The following is a 25,333-nucleotide window of genomic DNA, read 5'->3' as shown; positions in this document are numbered from 1 at the left end:
GACTGGACCTTGTTCCCATGTCAGGCTCAACCAAATATGGAGAGATCTGAGCAGCTGGGGGGGAAGGGTCCCCAGGCCTGGGTGGATTTGCTAGGCTGTGCTGTGCTTGCCTGGTCATGAACAGACACTGCCCTCCATCTTCTGGAGATTCCGCTCTGCCCATGCGAGGGCCCGGAAGGTCACGGTCCCAAAAGTGGGCCTTGAAGACCGGGCTGGCCAAGGGGCCTGGCGCTCCAGATCCTTTCTGGAGGACTTTGACTGCATTCACCTCCCTTGGGTGGTACTTTGCTCATAGGACTTATTATGATTGTACTCCTGGGGTTTACTTAGCACATTGGCCCTACTGATAAGGGCCGGGGGGTGTGGGCAGGCATAGAAGCACGAAGGTCTGGCTGCTCCGAGGCTGGCCCACAGGCCTGGCAGCCAGGGGCACTGCCTGGGACTTGTGGGACCTCTGCACCATCTCTGGCCCCTTCCACATCTATGAATCAGAATCTGCATTTAACTGGGTGACTCCTACGTCCACTTGAGGTCGAGGAGGGATGCTTTCAGTGACTTGTCTGGGGTTAGGTGGGGTGTTGAACACCCCTGTACCTGATTCACGGCCTGCGGCTGCAGGAGGGGGCTTCCTTGCTCCCCAGGTGCACGGGCTTCCTGCAGAGAGCACACAACCCACACATTCCTCCAACGCCCTGTTGTCCAAACGCTCTTCCAGCCGTGAGTCATTTGTGTGCGAGTTTTCTCAATGATGAGTCATCATTTATAACCCCTTCCTGAAGTGTCATCAGAGCCCGATGATGCCACATGTGGTGCTGATGGGGCTGATTCACCAGTGATGCGGAGATGAACCCCACTCATCCCGTCGTGAGCAGCACATGAGCTGGCTTCCCAGGGTGTTGTGTTGACAGAGCCACGTCTCCCTCCTCCAAAGGGCCCAAGGAACTGTGCAGGCGCCCAGGTGACTAGAAGCCATGCGGGAGAGTGTGGACGGGACCCTGGAGCCTGTATCCTCAGATCCCAGGCACTTCCCTGATGTCGGGGACTCAGGTACCCAGGATGCACCTGCAACTCCGGGAACAAAGGAGCCACCTCCCCGTGTGTAAGGAGGAGGGCACCACAGTGACACACAAGATGAAAAATGGCTCCAAGAATTTAATTCAAAAAATGGTAACGAGTGCCTTGCCACCAGCGGGAGGTGGCTTCTGAGGTTGTGGACGACCATCTCCCGGCTTCTGCTTGCCGTGCAGGACCCCGGCGTCTGGACAAGACTCTAGGAGATGAAAGACTGAACCAAACTGTTCCATCAGTGACAAGAATGTTCTGTGTGTGTGTGTTTAATTAGAAGCTCTGTTGTCATCTTTTTCTCTGAGACACACAAGTGTGGGCACTGGACTCAGGGCCATACCCTCCATCAACCCCCCCTAACTTTGGACCAGGGAGCCCCCCACCTGCACACACGTCCTTGGGCCCATCTCCCCTCCGGCCGAGGGCTGTGCTGGGGTATCTGAACGTCCACCTCACCTGCTCGGACTCTTCCGTCCGCGGCCACCACGCCAATCACCCACCTGGACCAGCCAGCCAGGCGGCCAGAGGGGGCGAGTCAAGGACTTTGCGGCCGCCTTAACTTTGAGTCTCCTTGCTTCCGCCAGGAGGTGTCACAACCTCAGACGTCGCTCTTGTTGGTGTTAATTATTTCCTCTTCGTTTCCAGCTGGCTCGGGCTTCAGCACCTCCGGTCGCCCCATTTGATCTCCGCACCCGGGAACAAGGTAATTAAGGCTGCGACGATTTCAGAAAACTGCTCTGCCTCTCGACTAGCTGCCGTCTCCAGACAGCGCTCCATCCTAAATCATTTGATAATGTAAGAGGCTCGATGCCGCTCTCCACTTGACTGAGGGTGAGTTCATTAGGTCACAAATCAGTAATTGATTCTCAGTGTGTCTCTGCTGCTTTTATTACAGTAATGAGGACTCTCTCTTTTTTTCATCTCCTCTAATACGTTACCCAAACCATCAGCTTCTCAGTTTGGTGTCAGGATGACTTTGACAGGTTGTTAGCAACTATATGATGTACAGAACATCATAGCCATGTCTCAAACTGTGCTGCTGTGTACTGCACGGGGCCTCAGGTGCCGCCGAAATGAGTGAAAGCACTTGCCAGGAAAAAAGTTACAGCCACGATTGAAAATATGACTACAGGCTCGATGTCCTAATGAAGAAGTTTTGTGCACCAGCGGACGCGTTTCCACTCACAGGGCGTATCTCGCAGGGCTGGTGGCCCCGGCCATTCTCCTCCAGAGTATCGCTGGGTAGGAAAGGGGACGAGTGAAACTCAAGAGCAAAGCAGACGTTCTTATGGCAAAAGTCACAGTCTCCTCCCTCCCTCCGTGGAGCTCTTTTTAAAGAGTGACAACGCTTTGCTGCTTTCTATACAATCTGATTTCCCCCTTACGTTCTTCTTCCTAGGGAAGGGAAATCCACAATATGAAGTTCCATGGGAGAGAAATATGGTGTTATTTGCTGTAATTCAACTGCATTCCTAGATGACTTCAAACGTAGAGAGTTAGACAAAAGGGGGAAAAAAGGCATTTTCTTTTCCTTTTTTTTTTTTGGTGGATATGATCAAAATATTCGAATAAAATGCAATGTTTATTTTTATTCCATGAGCTTTTTTTTCTTTTTTGTTACGGTTTATTACAAGATATTAAATATAGTTCCTTGTGCTATACAGTAGGACCTTGTTGTTCATCCATTCTACATATAATAGTTTGCATCTGCTAACCCCAAACTCCTAATCCATCCCTCCACCATCCCCCCCCTTGACAACCACAAGTCTGTTCTTTATGTCTGTGACTCTGTTTCTGTTTCATAGATAATTTCATTTGTGTCATATTTGATTCCACATTTAAGTGCTATCACGTGATATTTGTCTTTCTCTTTCTAACTTACTTCACTTATGATAATCTCTAGGTCCATCCGTGTTGCTGCAAATGGCATTATTTCATTCTATTTATTGGCCGAGTGATATTCCACTGTATGGAATGACCGCATTCCATCATATAGACCGCACCATCTTTATCCATTTATCTGTTGGTGGACATTTAGGTTGTTTCCAACAGTGAACTTGTTTTTGAATTTAAACTTCTTTCCAGAGTTTTCCTACTTTTGAGGCTGAGGATTTTGATCATAGGAGTTAGCACTGCTTGATGATGGTGTTGGGAATTTTAAGTTCAGGGTAGCTAAGAGTTTTGGAATCATTCTCTGACGAGGCCAGACCCCAAAATCAAAGGCCATAAAACCAGTCGCCTATAGTGGACTGGCTTCTCACAGCTCTTCCCAGCCACATAGAAAGGAATACAGATGGAGGTGAGGGTACATGAACCGTGAAGTAAACTCTATTTATATACCTTGCCACAAAGGACCATCACCAAAATAATAGACTAGCCAATGCTCCTCTTAAAACCAGAACTCATGAGGCCACTGGGCCAAGATCAAAGAGCCCAGGGGTGGGGCCTTTCAGCCGTGAGTGTGATTTTTGTTACACAGCCAAACGTCTTGCTGTTTAAGTCACAAATGAGGCTCCTTGGGAGATGACGCTGTGAGATGTGTCCCAAGCGTAGATTCACATGCGTTGAACACAAGTATTTCTCCCGCTCCAAGCTTGAGGTGGAGGGACAGGAGGCCTGGGGCAGCCTGGTGACCAATGTCATGGGTGGCACTGCCTGCCAGCTCCAGCATGTAACATCCAGAACTGCCCATTTATTTAATGTTTGCAGCCTGGGATTATGAAAATCTTTTATCAACACTAAAAATAATATTTAGCAAGCCTCATCGATCCTTCTTTAAATAAAGCACCTATTTTAGGTGAGGTTAGCAATTTTATTCATAGGATTAATTTCATCCCACAAACTGCTGTGCGATGTCTGACAAAGGATCTTTTTATAAATTCAACATTGGAAAATAAGTCATAATCCCATCTGCTCCTTCACTTCTGTCCTCCCTGTAGCAGGAATTCAACAATACAAGGTCTCCTGCAGACGGAGACAGGTAGAACAGACCCTAATAAATCACCAGCAAATATATAATGAAGGTGACAGCGGCTATAAGAAATCGAATCATTACACTTGTTCTGCTGCTGTGGGCTGAGTGACTTGTTCCTGGCATAGAACTTGGACACCAGAGCGTGCAAGTTTCCAAAGGCCCCCAGGCCCAAGGCCTCCTGAGGTGCTAGTTTCAACACCGTTCTCATCCTCTGGCCTCAAAGAGGTGAAGTCGAAATCCCCCAGGAGAGAGAACGTACATCTGAAAACAAAAATTATTTAGAAGGATTCTCAATCTCCTTTTTATGAGTGTCTGTAGCAGTTGAATGCAGGCAACTCTGTTAAGGAAAAAAAGAAGGAAGGAAGGAAGGAAGGAAGGCAGGAAGGAGCGAGAAAGAAAAGCAAAACACCAGTGAATTAAAAACAAACCGTTAAATGAAATAGCCAATTTCCGTTTAAATCCTCAGTTGAGCAAGTTTTCCGTTTGCCAGCCTTTAATTGGATTTTGAAGGAAGGGGAATCCCTGAACCACATACCAAGAAGATTTTGCTGCCTGCTGCTTTTTCTGGCAGGATCTTCCTGGTTTGTGGAAAGAGGGCTGGTCTGACGTTAGATGCTGCTGGGAGCTGGGTGACAATTTTAGTGCGATGACCGTCATCGGGGAAGGTTCCAGGGTTTGGAAGCACCATTGGGCAGCCGGACACAGTCACTCAGGTTCCTCTAACATTAAACAGCAAAAGAACGCGTTGGCCCCCTGGGCCTCGAGCTGTGGCAAAGCTGGTTCCCCAGTGATTATCACACGTGGGCCCTGAAGACCATGCTCTGAGGGCCGAGTGTCAGGGAGCTCCCGACTACAGAATTACGGGAGCTCCACTGGAGGGAAATCTGCACCCAGCACACTTACAGCCTCCCAAGGACACCTGTTCTCTGATCAGAAGTCAGTTTTCCTTTGTCCTTTTACCTCCAGGCTCAAGGCCGTTCTTTCCACCAAGGTTGTTCCCTTGCCCCTCCTTTTATTCAAATCCTAACTATTATTTGAATCCAATGTAGTCTAACCATCTTAGTTGGCTTGGGCTGTTCTAACAAAACACCACAGACGTTTATTCTCACAGTTCTGGAGGCTGTTCAAGGGGCTGGCAGAGTTGGTTCCTGGGGAGACTTGATTCCTGGCTTGCAGACGGCCCCCTCTTCCTGTGTCCTCACATGGCAGAGAGAGCAAGCGAGCTCTGGTCTCTTCCTTTTTTAAAAAAGACGCTAATCCCATCAAGCCCCATCTAATCTAATCACCTCCCAAAGGCCCCATCTCCAAATACCATCCTGTTGGGGGTTGAGGCTTCAACATATGAATTTGGGGGGACACGGACTTTCAGCCCGTAGCACTCACCATATCTGTAAACCTTTTGCTCCCCGTCCTGGGCTTCCTAGCGTCCTGACGCAGCGACACACTGCGACACTTGCTGGTAACGGGTGAGGTCGGGGCCCCACACCTCCCAGCTGACGCTACTTGGCCCCTCTGCCCAGAGGAGCGTCCCTTGGGCACCTCAGGGTCAGGAAGTACGAGAGGGACTCCCACTGCCCTTCTCCCAGAGGCGCTCCCTCTGCTGTCCACGTCTGCCTCTGAAATCCCAGCGGGTGCGGGACAGCTGTCCATCCCCGCTCTCCCTCCACAACGAAAGCATCTCCAGATTCTGCCACTGCGAGGTCTCAATACCTGCAGTTCTGTCTGCTTTCCTTTCCTCTGTCTCCTCTGAAGCTACCCGCCTCCAGCTGATGGCCTCTAACCTGTATCTTAGAGGAGATATTTACCCACTGGCATCTGGAGGCCTCTAATCTCGCCCCTCCAATACCCTCCAAGCTGCTCCTGAGCTGTTCTCTCCGGAGCAGGGATCCCATGTCACTCATGTACCTACAGCCCTTCACTGACGCCCCAGTGCTTCCAGGAAGAAGCAGGGCATAAGGCCACTTACGGTTTAGCGTGAACTGTTCACCCCTCCAGTGCCTTTCTCAGCATCCCTGCCCCCGCCCTGCTTTGTAATCTACACTCCAGCCAGACTGAACAGAGCACACGCCACAGTTTCTAGACTCTGACAGGCTCCCTGTGGTTTCAGGATCTTTGCACAGGTCCATCCTTGATTTAGGACGTCCTGCTTCCCCAAGGTCCCATCCTCAACACTTGTCCACTTCGACACATTTTCTCTATTGTCTAGAACAAGGACGAGCAAATTGTAGACACTCCAAATATATTTAAGGAATCAATAAAATAAACTCGACACATAGACATTCAAACGAGTGCCGTGCTCTTCATAGTTTTTCCTTTAGGAAACAAACAAACAAAAATATTTTGCAAAAATCAAACTCCTGGTTTCAACCTGCTTAGGACAACAACTTCTAAGAGTCTCTCTGTGCCTCTGTCTCTGTATCTCTCTTTTTCTCACACGTACGTACACACACTCACACACTCCGCGCGATTATCTAGCATGGGTATCCATATGTATCCTCTGATGGATTCCAAGTTAGTATTGATTATAGAGATAAAACTTATCACCAAAGGTTGAACATTTTCTTGCAGTAAAGAAAGGTAATGAACGGGCCTCGGTCTCAGAGTATTTATATGAATATAAATATATTAATATTATATAACATTTATATAATATAAATATATTTATATTCATATAAATTAATATATTTATATTAACGGTTACTTTTCTGTTTACTGAACGCACCTCTGTGAGCACCTGCTGCGTGCTTGAGGCTGGGACTGCAAGAAGGAAGGAGACAGAACCCCTGCCCTGTGTGGGCTTTGCTGAAAAGATGTGTGATATGCCTGCTGGTGCCCTGGTGCTTCCTGGAGAGGACGGAAGCAGGAAGAAGGAAGGAAGAAGGAAGAAGGAAGAAGGAAGAAGAAGGAGGGTCCGCCGGGGGCGGGGGTCCTGAGAAGAGTGCCCCAGGTCAGCATGGAGGCTGGGGGCTCTCCCAGAACAGAGGTGGGTGATGATCACTTAGACCGTCTATCATCTATCTGTCTATCTGCCTACCTACCTAATCATTTATCTGTCTAGCTTTGATCCATCATCTATTCACCCATCTATAACATCTCTCATTTATCTAGTTTGCTTTATTCTCTTGCTAGAGAGCACGAATCCTTTCATTTCTCGCTGTAGTTCTATCCCATTCTTTTCAATACCTACATAATATTCAGTTTAATGGTGATACTACAATTTACTTACCCCTTCCCCTATTGAGGGAAACGTGGTTGCTTCCAGATTTTAATGGGAATATGACATCCCATTTTATGAATCTATCATAGTTTATTAAACTGTTCTCTTATTGATAGATAATTAGGCTGTAGGCTGTTTCCTATTACAAACAGTATTCAATCTGCATCCCTGGAGACATATCCTTATTATGCTTTTATTTTCTGATAAAATCATAAAAGTGAGATTGTATGGTCAAAGGGTATGCAAATGTCATCTTTTATCAGATAATGCCAAATCGCCCTCCAAAATTTTGCATCAGTCGGTTGTTCCTGCCAGAAATTGTGATTTCATCACATCCTCAATAGCAATCGGTGCCAGCAAGACATTACATCTAAAAATCTGATTTGGAAAAAAGTGTATTTTTATTGTTATTTACTTCCATATTCCTTTAATCATAGTGGTTGAGCATCTCGTCACAGGTTTATTTATCACTTGTACTTCTTGTTTATGCATATTCTTTATTCCTTTGAGAATTGCTTGTCATTTTCTTTAGGTCTGTTGGCTTTATTTAAATATGGGATATTAATAGTTAGTTGTAAATGTTCCCCTCCCCAGTATGTCACTTGTCTTTCCATTTTGTTTAGTCTGGTTTTTATTGGAAAAAAGCTTATAATATTTTGTTGCCAAATATGTCATTTTGTCCATTATTTCATTTTGTTTACTCTCTCTATAAGATTACAAATATTCTCTCATATTTTCTTCCAATACTCTTTTGATTTTACCTTTTTACATTTAGGTCTTGGTTTAGCAGAAATTTATTTTTGTTTGTGGTATGAAGTAGGAATCTTTATTTTTTTCCAAACAAGTAGTTGATTTTTCCCTAAGCACTAAAAAAAAAAAAAAAAAAAAAAAAAAAAATCCTCTCCACACTAATTTGAAATGCCACCTATATCATAGATTACAAATTCATATGAACTTAAATAGGTTTCTGAGCTATCTTTTGGTTCCACTGGTGGATTTGTCTGGTTGTGGACTGTTACTTTTACATCATCTGGACTCTTCTATTTCCAAGTTGGGAGGCTTGTCAAACCCGAAGATTCTGGGGGGCAGAAAGGATGTGTCAAACTTTTCTACTCCCCAGAAGATAGAGCAAACTGCTGGACACAATGCTTTTGTTAGGAGAAAATTTGAATGTTCACCCATCCTGTAGGAAATTATTATACTAATTAACAAAAACTCGAGGTTACGAAATCACTTCTAATGGTGCAGAAAGGTCTCCCAGAATTTAAAGCCTCCTAAGTGTCCTCATTTGCATTCCCGTAGGAGAGCAGGAAGACTCAGCCTTAGGATGGCTTGCTTTACTGCTCTGGTTTCTGCTCCTCGTCGCCTTTTCAGTTCCGTCCCAGAGAAGGGAGTGCCTGCCTCAGGAAGAAAAGCTGTTCCTGCTACATCCTCAGATCTTAAAGGGCAGTGGGAACCTTCACATTCTCCCAGCAGGAGAGTGGAGACTGGAGCGTAGGTGTAAACCTCAGGCAGCTGATTGCTGGAACCCACAAGCTCTACCTTGTAAATAATTCACTTTGGCGCAGGAAATCTGCATATGAGGATGAAATGTCATTTATAACTCATAGGATATTGGCTTGGCTGGGAACAACTTTCCAGTCTCTTCAACTCATTAAGCGCTGCTAAGGAAGAGAGAATAGAGATGATGTGGCATAAACTCCCCACAGTAAGCCTGTGACCGGTACAGACTAGTTAGCGATACTTAAACTGAAAATAAAACTCAAGGATATGCCTGTAAAACCGCTCAGCTCTCCACAGCCCCAGCTGCTTCCGGGTTAGTTGGCTGTCCCTCATTCCCACGTTGCTCCCACGCCTGCCCTTGACTACAGTCCCCATACAGACCAGGAGAAAGGTTGGCTGAGGCGTGTTCTCGGGAAGTGGTGCGTGCTTGCTGGCTGCAAAGAGAATATATAATGTTCCAATTAAGCACTTAGCTCCTTGAGATTCTGGAGTCTCACATAGGTGACTTTTGGAGAAACAAGAGGGTCTTTGTAATGAGCTCCTTTCCTCTCTTTATTAAATATTGATTGAATATGGAAGAAATTCGATTTCCAATGGAGTCGAAGTCTTATACCTAGGGTTTTTGGGAGTAAGCCTTTTTATTTTTTCATTGGTTTGTTTGCTTCTGTTTTGATACAAAGACTCTGAACATCTCCAGAGCAAGAGAAACAAGGAAGGGCTTTGCTCGGTCCTGGCCGCTGGTACCTGAAACGTGACCGCCCATGTCATTGGGTGGTTTATCGATTGAGGCGGGGCGCATCGAAAAGCACAAAAAGCTTCTACTGGGAGGAGGGATGGAATATTTTACCTATGGAATAAAAAATAAAATTAATATGTCCCTCACCCCCAATTTGAATATAAGCCTCTGAAAACATTTCCAGCCAACTGTACACCTATCTGATACAGAGACCTTAATTAAGCAAGGCGGTAATCAGTCTAGGAATAAACTCAGAGAAGGGCTGACGTTTCTTGGCCTGCTTCCCAAGAGACTTATTTACTAAAGGACCAGGAGGGACTCATTATGAAATGGTTTACCCATTAGAAGGTCCCATGTCACTGGCTCTAAGAGGCAATTAGAGTTCTACAGGCCCTCACCGATAACGTGCCCGGCCCGTCTCAAGGAGAAACCCTGTAGAAGGAGGCCACTGCAGGCTCCGTGGCCCCTCTGTCCATCTGTGTGGGCAATGCTCCGTCACAGGTGGATACTAATTTCTTCTGGCCCAATTTCCTTTTTACAAAATAACTTGATAGCTATTCAGTATCGCTGCTCTTCTAGGGGACTGCCAATGGATGGCTTGAGGAATGTTCTAGAATTGTTTTCTGAAATTGCTAAATTATCCTTCTCCCACTTTTGAAAGGTGAGCAGATGCTACGTTTATCCTTTTCCTTTTCTCCATCTCCAGAGGCTCCTCGTGTCCTCTTCTGATTCCTGAGCGACAACAACCATGTAGGAAAGAACCAAAATGTGAAGAAACACAAATATACTGCTCATTTCCAAAAGTAAAACAGGAGATAATTACAGTTATTATTTACATCTGGTTTTTAAGCTTCATGGTATAAGCAAATCTGTTCAAAAATAATAAGTTTATATATTTAAGGTCAGAGTTAAGAAAAAAAGTAAAAATAGGATTTTTTTTATTGAGTTATAAAATTAGTTGAGGAAAAGGTAACTCATCTAACATAACTGAGATCAAACATGTAGAATTTTAAGTATCACTGTAAATGGAAGGCAGATTCACAAAGAATTCTATGACACAGAAATCCCTATTCATTTGAGGACACTAGATTGAATTACTTCTCGGGTTTCTCATACCATGAGAATACAAGTCAGAGTCTAAGTGAGTTATCAGAGACAACTGTGCAGTAGTGCTCTCCGGTTCCAATGTGATTTTCGTATATAGATCACCGACTGAATTTTCCAGTTTTCAAGAATATGTTTGACAATGTGCCAAGAAAACTTTCTCAAATCATATACCATATGTCATTGGTTTAGCAGAAGTTACAGCTCACATCCAGTAAGTCGTGTGCATTTATCCTTAATGTCACAGTCTCCTAAGAAAGCATATTGAATGATAATTGGCTGAAAGATCATAAACAAAAACATTCCATCAATGGAAATTAAGCTAGTCAGGGAGATGGCCATTGGACTGACAGAGACCTGGAGTGAAGCTTCACTTAGGTTTCTTATTCCTTCTATGAAAGAGAAAAAGAATCAGCAAATAAGATATGTGACCCCCAAAACAATGATCCCTAACAATTCTCTGGTTAAAGAATTTGTAGATACATTGTCAAGAAGCAGAAAAAATGAAAGAAAAAAATTTTCTTAAAAGGGACTGATGAATGAGAAACATAGTTAACTTGGGGTTTTATTCTTCCTGTGGCTGATGGCTCTGCCTGGTAGCAAATTATGGGAGGAGGGAGGGACATTCCTTTCATGTTATTAAGGGCACGGAGTTATGGAATAGAGAACTCAGTATCACCTGCTATTAACTAGACCAAGCTACTGCGTCAATTGTTTTGGAGTCTTTTTTCCCTCCTGGTATCCATCTACATGGTATAATAGGTCTAGACACCCCTGAATAATTTGCAGTGGGGCTTCTCATAAGCAGAAAGCGATCATTCTTAGACCTTGGCCATTCCAGAACCGGTCTGATTGTGGGAGAAACTGGACCAGCCTAGTAGCTGGAGTACTTGGTAGAGGATGCAACCATCCATCTCTTTCAAAGACAGAGCTACTTGGGTTGACTCCCATTTGCATTTTAATAGTCTACCTGCTAATAGGCCTCCAGCCTTGAGACAGGCAAGTATGAGGCAAAAGGAGAAAGATCGGGTTTCTTAATACTGCTAACATCTTTATTCTTGTTATAAAAAGGTGGAATTGGTGGATTTAACTATTGTTGAAATATATGTCATTGCATCTTAACTATGAAATCGGTAGTCTCTTTTTTTTTTTTTAATTCCAAATTGTCTTCATCATACAACTTTGGTAATTAGAGAGCTACTCTATGTATCATTCACAGATGAGTAAGAATTTTTAAATAACTCGATCGCAACAAAATATGTTTTATTTATATTTTACTTATATCTGTGCCGTTGGCTGAAATCATGTCTTAATGCTACGAAAGGTCCATCCGGAAGCATTTGCAGGGTGGAAACCTGGAGCTTCCCTCTGGGCCGAGGGGAGGGTGATTAAGGGCATCTCTGGAGTGTTGACCCCAGGTTGTCCCTCTCTTTACTTCTATACTTGCCAGACATTTGAAGCAAGGTGTTGTTTGAGGCAGTTATTCAGGCATTAATATAAATAAAACCAAGTTAGAGGTGATGGTGCAGAAAGAAATATTGGGAGCTGCCTCAGGCCCTAATCCAGGACCTCCACTTACAGGATCCTTGGGGCTTGCCTGGGTCAGTCAAGACCACTTTTCATAAAACACACTACGACTGGTTTTAAGAGAAAAGTACTTTGATGGGAAAACTGGAAGGAACCCAGTGAGTCGTTCTTAACGTGGAGCCTGAAAGCAGGGACACGATTTTCTCATAGTCGGGATTTCATAATGTGTGAAATGCAGGGAGATGCTGGAGCTTCCCTGTAGAACCTGAACTTGGAGGTTCTTTTGCTCCATTTGGGTTGACCATGAAGCACTTTTTTCTTTAAATCAAAGCCCCTGTTTCTACATCCCTGGCAAGGCTTTGCTTTGTCTGAATATTTAACGCCCGATTTTTTAAATCAAATGAGATTTAGCTGAGGCAGCCACTTTAGAAAACACCCCGGCAGTTCCTCAAAACATTAAACACAGAGTTGGCCTTTAACCTGGCAATTCTGCTCCTAGGTATACACCCGGGAGGAATGAAGCGTATGTCCATGCACAGACTTGCTCACAAATGTCCACAGCAGCATGATTCATAAGAGACAAAAGGTGGAAACCACCTCAATGCCCATCCACTGATGAACAGGCAAACAAAATGGTGTATATCCGTGTAGTGGAATATTACTCGGCCATAAAAGGGAATGCAGTCCTGACACAGGTTACAAAGTGGTTGATCTTTGAAACATTACGCTGAGTGAAGGAGGATGGTCACAAAAGTACATACATCGTGTGATTCATTTATATGAAAGGTCCTGAATGGGTAAAGCTATAGAGACATAATTCAGCTGAATGGTTCCCAGGAGCAAGGGCAAGGGGAAGAGGGAGTAGGTGCTAATAGGTGCAGGTTTTCTTCACAGGGCGATGAAAAGATTCTAAAATTAGGTATGGTGGTGGTTGCACAACTCTGTGAATACAGTAACAACCACTGAATTGAGTACTTTAGAGGTGAACTTTACGGTGTGTAAATTATATCTCAATCTGTTGTAAAGAAAATAATTTGACCCTTAGTTTATTAAGCTAGGACTTGAGAATTTTAAAAAGAAAAGACTGTGCTCTTACTAATTGGGCTCAATAAGTTTTGCTGTGACATCAGATCAGTTATAAAAATTAAAACGCTCTATTTTTTCTTTAACATTCTCCCCCGAAGTATAATAGCTCCACCCCACCCACAGGACTTCTCAGAGCCTTTATTGTACATCGGTACGCTTTGTGAATATCCAAGGTTGCCATGGTTTCCAAATGCAACTGTCCACTGGACCTCTTTAATCTCAGAGGCTTTGGTGAGAATCTCTGGTGGCATTCATGTTCTAGAGAAAACAGTTAGATAAATGTTGCTCCTTCTTGACCTCAAGAGTAAAAAAAGGCTTGACTGATGTATATGGAATGAGAGAAAATGTTGGAAATAGAGTTGAAGATAAACATGGCTTCAATCAGGATAAAAACAGTGAAAGAGCCCTGAAAACAAAGGCAGCCCCTCAGGAGCCGGCTCTGAGCGAGGGTCACGCTGGGCATGTCCACAAACCACGTCCCCTGATCTTCTGGACGATTCTATGAGGCCAGCGTGATGTCTACCGTAACATTTGAGCAAAGAGGTTTGGGGAAGGCGCTTTGCTGAAGGCCTAACAGCAAGAAGGTGACTGACGGGGATCTGGCCCCGACAAGGTCTGAATGCTCCCAGAAAAAGTTGGGAGAACAGCACTGCCACAAGCGCATTTCAGGAGAAAACAGTGAATTGATAACAAGCTGGGTTCACTTGTGTTCTCAAAGATGAGTTTTGATTGGCTTAAGTTCTTCCACCTTGAGAAGTGAAATTAACCTGTAATCTGTAAAGTTCAAGGATGCAAGAGAGATAAAAGTCCAAATTCTTTTCACTAAATGGCCTTAATCAGTGAAGAAAACTTCATTTCTAAAAAACAAAATGTTTTACTTTATTTATTTATTTGGCTGCACCAGGTCTTAGTTGCAGCATGTGGGATCTAGTTCCCTGACCAGGGATCGAACCCCGGCCCCCTGCGTTGGGAGTGTGGAATCTTAACTACTAGACCACCAGGGAAGTCCCGAAATCTTCATTTTAAGGGTGGGCTTTTGGCAGGGACTAACTTGTTAATTGCTGTCTAGAACAATTTTCATTTTTTAGTGTTTAGATCTATTATTCAGATTGAGGCTGTTCTGTGCAACACGTTACTCCAAGAGAAAGACTCATAAACAGTGGGCGTCTCTGTTGTACGATCCATGAAGTAATGGGAATTATCCTTACCCCCAGAACATCTTCCTACTGGCTACTGAACTTTACCGTCGTATGATTTTATTTATTTATTTATTTATTTATTTATTTATTTATTTATTTTTGGGTGTGTTGGGTCTTCGTTTCTGTGTGAGGGCTTTCTCTAGTTGCGGCAAGCGGGGGCCACTCTTCATCGCAGTGTGCGGGCCTCTCACTGTCGCGGCCTCCTGTTGCGGAGCACAGGCTCCAGACACGCAGGCTCAGTAGTTGTGGCTCACGGGCCCAGCTGCTCCACGGCATGTGGGATCCTCCCAGACCAGGGCTCAAACCTGTGTCCCCTGCACTGGCAGGCAGATTCTCAACCACTGCGCCACGAGGGAAGCCCTGATTTATTATTAGGTGTTGTTTTTCCTGCCAACATTTTGTGCTTTAACAGCCCACCCGAGTGTGAATTAGTTTATCAACTGACTTTCTTATTGAAAAGATAGATGAGGCTGCATGAGAATGCTTAGCACGTGGGTAAGAAGCAGCTGATGAAAATAGCAGAAAGGCCCAGAAGATGAACTCCCTTGCCTTTGAAACTTTGCCCAGACCTGATCATTCACTGAATTCAGTAGGTTCCCAAGCTGCCAATGGGAGAAAATCTCTTCATCAGCAAGTTAGCCTCAGACATGAAAAAAAGAGAGAAGAAATAAAAAGTATGAGAAGGAGGAATGCATGGAAGGTCTGTGTATCTGCGAGTTCCCTGAGGCGAGGGATGCGGCCTCATCCATCTTCATGCCCCTCCTGCAGTACCTGGCAGAGACCAGGTGCGCAGAGATGCGGGAGAAGCATCCCCTCTGCCTCTGCCGATTTCCCACTGGGCACTTCCTGAGTCAGGGGTCCCATCCCCACCTTTGTGCAAGGCCTGGAGACTAAACCAGTGAACACGGGTCGAGGGTTAATTCCTGAACCATCACAGTTTGCCTAAGCTTCTGCTTAGTGTGGATGATGAAATTTGTAAAGTGTTACAGGGACTTCAAATCCACTTACAACTATCGCCTATGAAATGCATAAAACCAGCTTTTTAAACCTTCTATGAGCACATTTTGTTTGGGGTCAGAGCACTTTAAGGCCCTTTCCTTTATGAGGTTGAAAAGAAAAGCAGTGGAGAACAAGAGAGGACGGGGGTGATGGCCACCTGCTACGTACGTTCCTGTCCTTTGCATCGTCAGAAACACTGGGCGTGAAGCCCGGGCAGTACAGGAGGGCTGCAGAGAACCTGCTTACTTTGCAGGTAATGGGATAGAGGAGGACTTTCCAGAAATTTTGTCCCAGGACCTCAAACTTATTGATGCATGACTGGTCATAAGCTTCCCTTCCAGAAGCTATTGATCACCCTCATTGTCTCTGCAGGTGGAACGTCTGTAGCCAGCACATAGGCTGGCACGTTAGCACATGCAGATACATGAGTGTAGAAATGTATGCCTATAAAATATTTGTTATTAAACTGTGAACATATGTATTAAATAAAATTGATAGCTCCATAGCTCAGGGTTGTAGCTCCACAGCACAGGAGTGAGCGGCATGGTCTTGCCCTCAGCAAGATCCCCCGTCGACATGGGAGACAGGACTCTTCCCCAGAGAGAAGAGGAGCCAGGGACAGGCGATGCGTGGGGTCCTGAGCCTCGTGGAGGGCCAGGGAGGGGCCGGCAGGTCCTAGAGTGGTCGCTCAAAGAAGCACACGGGTGCAGGAGGACACCCTGAGTTCTCGCCGTCTCTGGCCAGAGGTGGTGACTTAAAGAACATGATAAAACCAACTGAAAATTAGCCCTTAATTTCCCATAGGCCTCAGACTCCCAGCTGCTAAGTGGTGGCCGTGGCAGAGGCGGGAGGGGATAGACAAGCTCCGGGGAGGGGGGTGGCCCTCCCTGTGACAACCGAGACCAGTGCTAAGAAGGGACGAGGGGCCTCTCTGCCAAGTAGGCTCAGAGGCAGAAAACCTACATAAAATCTTACGTTTTCACAAAGATCATGTGCAAACCGAGTCACTAAGATATGAAAACACGGTCACTCCTTTTTGGTGGATAAAATGAGAGCAACTTAAAAGTCACAACCAAGAGCCAAAAAAAAAAAAAAAATTTAAAAAAGTGTAATTTTCTAGTTTTCCAAAGAGCTTGGAGCTTCCACCAAGTCCCATCTGAGCTGTGGGCCGTGGTGGGGCTTTTCCACCTCTTTCTCTACTTCCGCCATCGTGGGACAGAACGTTCGATGATCCAGGGGCAGAGCGCAAGTGTCAGCTCGGCTCCAGCACACGGCCTTGGGCAGTTCATCCAACTGAGGGCTCTATGCCTCAGTCTTCTTTCCTACAAAATGGGCAGGATTACGGGGAGGCCAGAGTGAGGGACAAGATGTGAACCTGAATTTAAGATAATTAACCACTATTCGCCTGGAAAAGATTAGTGTTTCTGGAAGAATCACTTAGAGGTTCTCTAAGCACGGTTCTCTCTGGAAAACCGTGGAAGGTGGGTTTTAATTCCAAACAGCTTTATGAATCAAGACCAAAAATAAAACCCAATACCAAAGTAAAGGTAATCTATATAGTTCCGTAGGCTTTTAGACATTTCATTTCAAACAATTGGGAATTGTCCTGAAGTATCCGCCTGGCCATATTTAGCTCATCTGCTGAGAATTCTCTTCGAGAACTTAAACCATACAGTTAGGCCAGGCTTGTCTTCCAGCCAGAAGAAGTGCCAACACAACATTGGCCGAGGCAAGAAGCAGCCCCAGATGAGAGAAAGCAAAACGGATTTGGAGACAGGCTGGCGCCTGTCTGCCGCCTTTCTGGGCATCTCCTTCCCCCCTGCCCCTCCATCTACCCTCCTTCCACCTTCCTTCCAGGTTTGGATGTCTGGATCCCTGAAATGCTCATGGGCCCGGGTTCCTCACGGAAGCATTTGTGAGCAGGCAGGACGTGGATAAGTTACGGGAAACATTGTCCCCCATGCGGGGGAGCAGACATTAGCGAGATCACTCCTCCAGCCCTCGTTGTGCTTAGGACGGCACCCCAACCATCTGTAGGTGTTTAAAAACGCCATTTGGTGATTTTTATTATGTCACACTACAATCTTCTTATGTCAGTGGGCTCCTCCCACACCTATTACACGGCACGAAAATGAGAGATTCCACAATTTATGGGCCGAGTCACAGGGGATGATTAATTATCATTGGCCTTTCATTAGACTCTTCATTAAATGAATCCCTGTTTTCTCCATGGGTCTCCTCCACTGAGAGAATCAGTTCTTTCAAAGAAAGTCCAGGTTTTTCTGTGAACCAGCTTGACTGGAGAAGATTGTTGGCGTATTTAAGGATAAATGATGCCCCACAGGCTTTTTTTTTAATTTTTTTTTTTTTGAAGTATAGTTGATTTACAATGCTGTGTTTGTTTCTGATGTACAGCAAAGTGATTCAGTTACACAGGTATAAACACTCTTTTTTATATTCTTTTCCATTCTGGTTTATCCCAGGAGATTAAATACAGTTCCCTGTGCTATGCAGTAGGACCTTGTTGTTTGTCTATTCTATATGTAAGAGTTTGCAGTAGGACCTTGTTGTTTGTCTATTCTATATGTAAGAGTTTGCATCTACTAACCAACTTATTCTTCTCATTTTTCACCCCTGAAAAATAAAGAGTGGACCCTATTTACTCTCTCTATGAGCGAAGAGCTTTTCTCTAATCTGTCATAGAAAAGGGGATTTTCATGCACAATGGAGTTATGCCAGTCTCTCACTTATGCTTCTCAGTCTCCTGTTCTGGCCTAATTGAGACTCTCACTCTAGCCTGATGGACACACGAGGACAATGGCTCCTTCACAGTCACCCTGCCAAGCCATCTACTTCTCCAGCATTACCTGATGCCTGTTCCTAAATCATGTCACGATTATGCTCAGACAGCCCTCAGACCTGCACTGGTTACAAAAGTAAGCCTAAATATCTTACATTAAAGATATTACATATCATGCCCTAGATATCTGGTCCAAATCTGCTTTGTGGCCTGTGAATCATCAGTCACCTTCACATAACCTCCCTCTGCCCCCCTGGGGCTGTCCTTTCAATGTTTTCCGTGTTGTGTTCTTTGATTACATGAGTCTTCTGCCTCAAACACCCAGCACTCCTCCCTGAGTCCGGCGCAAACACACCTCCTCTGAGAAGCCTTCCTTGGTCTCCAAAGAGACCCTTCCTCTGGGCTTCCATCCGTCACTGAGTTGGCCACCCTGGAGGCACGTGTTGCAGCAGCGTCCTCCTGCCCTGCAGCTATCTGTGCTCCTAGATGCCTCATCTTTTTTTCAACTCAAAGGCCATTGCATCAGGGATCCTTTCTTCTTAATATATGTATCTGTCTCTGTGTGAACTTCCATCACTATGGTGCACCCTGAGAAATGATTTATTTCATCTTGTTGGAAGAAAGAGCAGAAGACTTTCTAGAGACCGCCAGGCTCCCATGAGGGGTGTTTGATGCACCCATTACTCTGCAAAAATCCACCTCATTTAGGTGAGGCTCTGGTCTATGGATGAGAGCAAGGCGGGTCACGTGAGAGATCTGGCAAACATGATTCTTCTTTGGGTATAATTTTTTGAGTGACTGAAAAAAGTTTCCCTATACATTCCTTTGGGTGTTTTCAAATCTTGAACTGCAGTAAACCTTTGACAGCATTTTTAAGGAGGAAAGAGAAACACATAAACTTGAGAATTTCTGGTGGCGTAAATGCCTCTAAAATGTAACATAATAGAATTAGCTCAAGAGCAATTATAAAAACCTTAAGTATTTGGCAGTTAAGTATAATTTGCATAATCCTGGAATAGAATATCTTTGTGGTTTCAGGAAAGAAAACTAAGGATCAGCATTTATTGTTTTACTTTTTGATTGCTTCTGAAAAACTGTATTGGTATTGCTTTGTATGAATAGGTCTCCATGAGTAAATTATGACCAAAATTCAAAGCCATCATAAATTAAATGTGTTTTCTCCTGCTTTGGTATATAAGACTTTCCATTAAGCTAGCCCCATATAATATACCTTGGATGTGTTCAAGAAAGCCCTGTAAATTATAGTAAGTATTTAAAATGGTAAGTAGACATTGGAAAAGGCCGCATTAGAATTAATGAATGAAGGGGTTGATACTGAAAATGCACTTGTAAATAAATAACATGAAAAGTAAAGATGACACATTGTTAGGTTAGAGTTACAAGTAGGGGATGACAATAAATTGCAGGGTGGCAACAGAGTGTTCCTGGAACTTTAGTTTCTTTGTAGAAGCCTTTCTAATTTCCTTCTAGCAGAAACTTCCCAGTTTCATGCAGTCGGTGTTCAACCCTGAGGACTTTCCCGTCCCTTCTTTGCAGACTTGGGAAGTACCTGCGTTTTCTCTGCTCATCAGTTTACTCCCTCCCAGCGAACGTTGGCTGAATTAGTCCTACAACAGCTGAGGACACCTAGGAGTAGGGCTGGCTCTGGGGTAGGAGACGGCATTTTCCCTCAGCAGTCCAAGACTCAACGCGATGGGGAAGGAAGTGGACCCAGGATGCGTGTTACTCGTGACAAAAGTGAGAACACAGAGCAAAAATGCATACACGTGTAGAGAGAGATATGATTTAAATACATGTGCCTATTTATCAAAAAAAAAAAATAGGTTTGGGGCAGTGAACAGCACTTTTAGGAGAGAACGAACAGAGGAAAATGTGTATTTGGAGTGTTACTTTAAAATTTGTGTGGCTTTGACAGGACAGAATGGAGACACTTAGAAAAGTATCTTGGGTATATTTTAGAGATATGGCAGCAACTTCAATGTTCTCCTTAGGCATATAAACTTGCAGCTCTCTAAACGCTGGTTTCCTAAATTATCCACACATGTACATGAATATGCATATATGATATAATGAAAGGAGAGAGAGATTTCCTTTGGAGATGTTCATTTTCTCTAGTACCCAAGTTTGCATAGCTCCAGTTAAGTGATTTGCATACCTGTTTGATTTCTCATTTACCAAAGCAGATAAAAGAGAAGGAAAGAAATGAACACTGATCAGATCTAGGTTGGATTTAGCCCTTCAGGACTTTAAAAAAACATTTATAAATATGTTAAAGAAAAATGTGATTATAATAAGTGAACAGATCAGGAACCTCAGCAGAGAAATAAAAGCTATAAAAATAAATGGAAATTTCAGAGTGGAGAAGTGCAAGGCCTGAAATTAAAAGAAAAAAAAATTCTGATGGATAAAACAGTGATGGAACTAGAAAATCAGCAATAGATGCTACAAATAGTGGGTGAAAGTAAGATGAGAAACGGGTGTTGTTTATATCTCCCAGAAATTACCTCCCACAAATTACTTATTAATTACAAATGGAACAGTTCAAAAACCTGGAGAATTCCATTTTGTACACGTGATCAAAGGCAACATCACTAATATTGGGACAGAATGCTATCATGTCACTCCTCATATAATGCAATGAGAAGGACATGACCTTTCTGTGGAATTCTTGCCAAAAAGACATAACCTGAATCCAAGTACAAGGAAACATCAACAAACTCAAATTCAACGACTTCTATGGGGTAAGTGATCTGTATTTTTCAGAATATTAAGATAAAGAAAGATAAAGGCTTAGCAACGGTTCCCAATGAAAGGAGCTTAAGTAGACCTAACAACTAAATGCATCATGAGACGCCAGACTGGTTCCTGACCTGGGGGTGGGGCGTTTAAAGGACACCATTGGGACAATTTACACAGTTTGAATATAGACTATGGATTAGATAATAGTATTGTTTCAATTTTCTGGTTTTGATAATTGTTCTATATTCATGTAAGAGAAAGTCCTTGTTCAGAATACACATTCAAGTATTTAGGGGTAAAGGGGCCTAGTGTTGACAAATTACTCTCAAATGGTTCAGAAAAAGTATTCATCTCTTTCCCTTTCTGTCTCGCTCTGTTTCTCTTTCTGGCATTCTCTCTCTTTCTCTCTTTCTTTCTCCTGAATGATAAAGCAAATTGTAGCAAAATTTAAGCTGGCAAATCTGGGTAAATAATACGTGAATTTTCCTTGTATTATTTTTGCAAATTCTCTATAAGTTAACTTCACACATATCAAAATAAAACATTACAAATAGTCATATATACATTTGTAATGATTTCATTTGAGCGGCTCTATTGCCAAAGCCAATGACTTCTAAATTTTTACTGTTTTAAACCTGCTGCTTTGACACAATCCAGCCCTTTCTTTCTTGACAATATATCTCACTTCAGCTTAAGAATTACTCTGCCTTTCAGAATTCTTCTTATACTTTATGAAAAAGCCTATTTTATTCTTTTTTTCTCTTGGGTCCTTTCTCAGTTCTCCATCTCATGAACCAGATTTTCCTAAGACTCCATTCTAAGACTCTGCTCTTGTCTACTTATTCACGTTATCTTGGGCTGTTATACCAATCATGTGGCTTCAAGGATTACCTGACTAATGAACAGAGAGAAACAGGGGGACCAGTTTTGATCTGTGAATTAATGAATTTTGAAGCGCCTCAAAATAAATCACAATTTGCTCTAAATCATCCAAAAATATTTACATGCTAAAAAAATTGTGCACAGATATCACATTGTGAATGGTAAATTCCTTCTCCTTCTCTTTCCCATCTTCTTCAGCCCTTTCTCTGCTTTATCTGTTGGCATGTGACCATCCTGATTGTACCCCCTGCAGCAGATGAAAAGGGGTATTAGTTTATTTGAAGTGTGTAAAGTCATTCTGCTAATAAGGAACAAGTACCTGTAGTAGTTGTCACAAAAAGCACCAGTGGTGAATATTAACAGTTTGTATCAGAGATATTTTAGAGATTGTCATTGACGAAACTGTCCAGCCCTTCAGGCTCTCCTATGCTACCTGACACTGTTCTTCTGGTTCTAGATCATTGACGGCACAATGGTAGGTGTATTCACTCCACAAATATTTATTGTGTCCTGCTTATGTGCTCTAGGCTCTGGGACTCAGCTGGGAAGAAATCAGAAAAATATCCCACCCTCATGGAACTTATATTTAATAAGAGAGTCAAACAATAAATTTAAAAAATCAAATAAAGTATATGTTAGATAGTGGTAAGCACCAGGGAGAAAAATAAAGCAGGAAAGAGGCATCCAAAGCTTTACCAAGGAAGGAGGTGACATTTCAGAGCAGTGCGTTGAAATGTGAAGATGAAGAGGAGCCTTTCTGGGAGAGAAGGTCTCGGGGAGGGAAGAGCATGGCCCCAGGATCCACGCAAAAGCTTGCCTGGTGTGTTTATAAGACAGTGAGGAGACGGGCATGGGAAATGCGGAGAAGGTGAGAGCAGAGACGTGAAGGGTGAGAGGGGAGCTCACGACGCCCTCGGGGGCCACAGAAGGCGCTGGGCGTTACTGTGAATGAGAGCGAAGATGTCGGAGATTTCTGAGCTGAGGAAAGGCGTGACCTATCTTATGATTGGCTCACTCTGGACACTGTTGAAAGTAAACAAGAGAAGTTCATGACGGGCGGGAAGCAGGAATAGTACCAGGATAATGACCCAGGCCAAGATGTTGGGGGCTTGGAGCGGGATGGGAGTAATGGAAGAAACGGTTAGGCTCTGAGCATACTTGGAAGGAAGAACAAACAGGATTCGCTGGTGGATCCCATGTGCGTTGGGAGCTAAAGAGAGGCGCCCAGGTGTTTGGTCTGAGTAACTGGGAGAATGGAGTTACCATTAACCACGGGGTGAGGGGCGGGGAGCTGAGAGTGGGTCTTGGGAGCTCAGTCCAGATGTGTTAAGTTTCAGACTCCTATTAAATAAGCACGTGGCAATATCAAGGCAATGGTTGGAGTTAAGTCTGGAGTTCAGGGAAGGCTTTTAGGCTGAAGATACAAATTTAAGAGTCATCAACATGGAGATGCTTTTTTAAAGATGTGAGGCTTGTAGGAGACGCTGAGAGGGTCAAAGGTTGAGCCCTAGACATGCCAACAGAGGGCATGAGTCCCACTTACCAGCAGAGTTCACCATGACAGTCAGGGGAGAGTTTTGGGGGAGCAGGAGAAGAACTTGAGGCACTGTCTTTCTGAGATGGACTCCATCCTAACTGCAGACACCCAGAGAAGACTTTGCAAAATCTCCTATCACAAGGATCCCCTTTAAATAGGCTGGAGTCAAAAATGATTGATAGGCTAATTCCTATGCGCCCGCTGGGACATTTCTAAAGGGGGGTACATCTTGGGCACGTGGAAGCGTTCACGAGAGAGGGAGTGGCATTTGTGTTGTCAACAAGGAAACCCCCTAATGGTCTACAGTTTCCAAACAGGGTTTCCCCAGGGGTCACAGAGGCAAACGCTAGTGCCTGGAGGCCGTCACCCCAGGCATCTGAGCTGACCCGGGCAGGGTCCCCAGGGGGTTCTCCAAGTTTGAAAATAACTCCAGAGTTGGCCAGTTCTTTGACTCTAGAGTTTGCCTTTTTGAGAGACCAGATGTTGGCTCGCAGTTTTCGCATGTGAATATCGATCTGCAGAAGCTCCCCCGTCTCCCTTGCAAAAGGAAGCAAATACACGCAGATCCAAGATGCAATGTGAGGTACTGAGCAGATTAAGTTAAAAAATGCTTCCTGACACTCTTGAGGCTCCAATGCTAGACGTATTTCCCATTTAACTAGGTATTTGTGCTTAGGTATTAGGAAAAATGCACTAAACATTTAGTTCACCTTTAGCATCACCTTCATTCTGTCCCCATTGAACTAGGCTAGTATTTATCTCCTCAGGAAGAGAAGAATCAGACCAAGGAGGGAGAGAGAAATTCAGGGCTGAGCACCGTGGCGTACTGATAACATCAGGTCCGGAACCTCAGAGAGGCCTTGCTCACATGCTAAATAGGAGAGGTGGTTATGCTGGGGGGTGATGCATGACCCCCTGGGCTTTGTCCAGAAGAACGTTGACCTTGTATGGATCTACTGGCTCTCAGGAAGGACTGTATTCTAGTCCTTTTCCTCCATCATAAGACTGGACTCAAATGAAAACCCAGCCGCCCAACCCAGGACAAAACACTCTCGGTCAGTTCTGTTCTCTGATGATGATACGTGGGTTTTGTTTTTCATTTCTGGAACTTCCCCTTGAATAATGATGACCTTGATCAATTTAGAGGAAGGTTAACTTCCTTTTTTTTTTTTTTTTTTTTGGCCATGCTGCGCGACATGTGGGATCTTAGTTCCCTGACCAGGGATCGAACCCACATCCCCTGCATAGGAAGCACAGAGTCTTAACCACTGGGCCGCCAGGGAGGTCCCCAAGGATAGTTTCCTTGGTTCTTGCTGATGAGGCTAATTCTTTCCACCCAATTCCAAGGCCAGTTAGCTTTGTTCTGTTGGAAGGCTGATGACTACATTCTCATCAAGCGTTTTGAACCTTGAGGGGCACTGGTCACAGGGAGGGCCGGAGAGAATAGTGAGACGCCCCTTCATCCCTTTATCCCTCTCCCATCCTAGGGAAACGCCTTGCCCTGGACTCTTACATGGCAGCATCACCTCCAGAAGAAGTGGCCCATCTATTCTGAAGAAAGTTCTATTGACACTTCTTGGAGACCATTCTGCTGGGGGACTAATGGGGTTGGTGACGGCACCAACGCTGACAGAGCTCTTACACCAGGGCCGTTTTTAAGGACGTTAATCACTCTTTCAGAGAGGTTATCACGGATGTGTCTGTTGGTTTAACTTTCTATGTATCTCTCCCACTTATCCTGAAGATTTATCCATCCAGGAGGCAAATCCCTTCACAGTTCTGTGCCTTTCTAAGTAATTCAAAAAGCAGCCCTGGCAAGAGACTTAGTTGAAATCATCATTCCCCCAAAACTTTAGACTCTCAAGGTAGGATGAGCCAATGAGTGATAGACATAACTGGGTAAGAGCTAGATTTGAGTGGCTCATTACACGCGGGGGCTGATTG

General features: G+C 44.2%; 1 protein-coding gene across 3 annotated transcripts in view; it reads left to right on the top strand.

The window, feature by feature from the left end:
- Nucleotides 1-25,333, top strand: part of TSHZ1 (teashirt zinc finger homeobox 1) — a 213,705-nt gene that overhangs the window by 182,977 nt on the left and 5,395 nt on the right. For 2 of the 3 annotated variants that reach the window (XR_014233957.1, XR_014233958.1), the window contains exon 2: nt 1,711-7,022. The gene's annotated coding sequence lies outside the window, so the exon portion shown is untranslated. The remainder of the gene's footprint in view (nt 1-1,710; nt 7,023-25,333) is intronic. The other variant, XR_014233956.1, reaches the window with a different exon arrangement.

Source organism: Balaenoptera borealis (assembly GCF_965194805.1).
Source record: "Balaenoptera borealis genome assembly, chromosome: 14".
NCBI classification, from domain to species: Eukaryota; Metazoa; Chordata; class Mammalia; order Artiodactyla; family Balaenopteridae; genus Balaenoptera; species Balaenoptera borealis.
The sequence above is the reverse complement of the archived record's forward strand: the minus strand, read 5'-3'. Positions and strand labels throughout refer to the sequence as shown.